Source organism: Mastomys coucha, chromosome X, assembly GCF_008632895.1.
Source record: "Mastomys coucha isolate ucsf_1 chromosome X, UCSF_Mcou_1, whole genome shotgun sequence".
Lineage (NCBI taxonomy): Eukaryota > Metazoa > Chordata > Mammalia > Rodentia > Muridae > Mastomys > Mastomys coucha.
In genome coordinates, this window is record NC_045030.1 from 91,899,925 (window position 1) to 91,902,573 (window position 2,649).

The following is a 2,649-nucleotide window of genomic DNA, read 5'->3' on the forward strand; positions in this document are numbered from 1 at the left end:
ATCTCCATCTGTATTGGTCAGGTGCTAGCAGAGCCTCTCAGAAGTCAGCTATACCAAGCTCCTGTCAGCAAGTTCTTCTTGGTATCAGCTATAGTGTCTGGGTTTAGTGTCTGTATATGGGATCAATTCCTAGGTGGGACAGTCTCTGGATGGCCTTTCCTTCAGTCTCTGCTCTACAATTCCCTGCATTTCCTTTATACAGGAGTAATTCTGGGTTAGTATTTTTGAGATGAGTGGGTGGCCCCATCCCTCAACCAGGGACCATGCCTATCCTCTGGATATGGTCTCTATAGGTTTTTCTCTCCCCTCTGGTGGGTATTTCAGCTAATGTCATCACTTGGATCCTTGGAAATCCTAAAAATCTTTCTAGCTTAATCTGTGTTTAAAAAACACTGGCTTGAGCTATTAACACCTGTTGCCTAGGAGCAAGGAATTAAGTAAAAAATTCATTGCTATCTCTCCTTTATCTGTCCAGACAGCCAGAAGCCTCTCTGGCTAGGATGTTTAACTCTTTTTGAACCAGAGAAGAAGGCAAGGGAAAGAATCAAGATGCTTTACACAGGCAAATATGTACAGACACATATACATTAATATATACATTTATATTTTCATTCACATTCTCATTAATACATTGACACATTCATTTTTGTTGGGCACAGCCACCTGACTCATACACTCCATGAATATTTGTGTATGCTTACATACTCACATATGCCTACACACACATATATAGACAAACTGATGTATACATTTGGATAGATGGATAGATGGATGGACGAATGGATGGATGGATGGATGGATGGATGGATGGATGGATGGATGGATGGATGGATGGATGGGCTAGAGCCCCCAAGCCAAATCATCCAACCAACAACATTATTTCTCTTCTCTGGCCTTTGCATACCTTCTTAGGCAAAAAGTTCTTTAAAAAATTACCTCAGAGATAAAATGTTACTTAAAATGGGAGTTACAGAAGGATGTTGATATTAAATTCAAAGCTGTGTTTCATTCTATTATGTTCATTATAAGTTCAAAGCAAAAGTTTTTACATGGCCTTGCCTTACCACAGTGCACATCTGTGCCTTTGTCCTTGGACCTAAATGGTTTTCCTTGAACATAAATTTGTTCCAAGCTTATCTCTCTTTTAAGTATGATTATGAAAGCTCATTTTATTTTTTATTGTGTAGCCTTTACTTACTATTATGAGTAGTGGGCACATTCTATTCTTGATTCTAACTTTATTACATCTTTCTAGCAAGCAACTAAGACCATGTCTTAAAACTTTCTTTCAAAAATTATTTGAATCAAATCAGGAATACTATAAGACCATTAATTCATCTAAACAACATTAATTCATGAATGTTCATCTTTATGTTGATCTGTAAGAAGTCTGCCAAATAAGATGAGATGTCTAGGGATTTTTATATTAATTTATTAAAGACATGAGTGTCATATCAGCTATAAGAGGCCATCCTGAGGTGAAATTCATTGGGACTTTGCCATCAAGCTTACCCATCACAGACCATGCAAAATCAGTGGGCTACCACCAGGAAGACCACCTGCTATCTTTAGTCTATCCTAGATGGTTCCTGACAGTAGAAGGAATCCAGAAGGAATGGAGAGAGGGTAACTGTAGTTGGGATTATTGTATAAAAGAATCTGTTTTCAATTAAAAGAGAGAGAACAAAAAAAGATAAGCCAAAATTCTTACCCTGTATAGATTACCAGTCTTCAACTGTGCATATGCATCATTAAAGTTCTTTTCTTTACATATATAAGAATCAAATTTTATAATGCTACTAACAAAGTTATACATTTGGAGTTTTTATAGATCTTTATACAAAAGGCAGTCTTTTGCTCATTTATGATTATATCATCATATCATACATTATTACATAGTGTATACCATTATGCATATGGCTCCTTTGACTATTTAATAGATTTTAAAATTTTAATTTTAATAACATTAAATTATATTTACAGACTTGAAAAGTATTCCTATAAGTAAGTACGAGAACTGCAGTTACTAGAAGAATGTTGACAGCATTGTAGATTATATTTCATTATCTTTCTATGAGTACTTATTTTCTGAGTCAGAAATAGTTGTTTCTTGTAAAGAATTGCTTGTCTTCTTTAGCATATTCTAATTTTAATTTTACACGTATGTGTGTTTTTCCTGAATCTATGTAATATGTACCAGTTATATGCCTGATATCCACAGAGACCAGAAGATTGTGTAGGATCCCCTGGAGCTGGATTTACAGAGTCTGTAAGTCACTATAAAGGTGCTAGGAATCAAATCCAGTTCCATTGGAAGAGCATTTCATCCTCTTAATTGCTTATCCATCTCCCCAAGCCTGTTATATACATTTTTTTTTTAATTTGGTTTTTTGAGACAGGGTTTCTCTGTGTAGCCTTGCCTGTCTTGGAACTCCCTCTGTAGACCAGGCTGGCCTTGAACTCAGAAATCCTCCTGCCTCTGCCTCCCAAGTGCTGGGATTAAAGGCATATGCCACCCTTGCCTGGCTGTTACATACATTCTTAACTATATACCTATTAGTTAATTTCTTTGATTTGTCTCGTGGTAAAAATAAAATCACCTACACCAACCAGAATGGCTAAGATAAAAAGTGCAGGTAAGAGCAGATG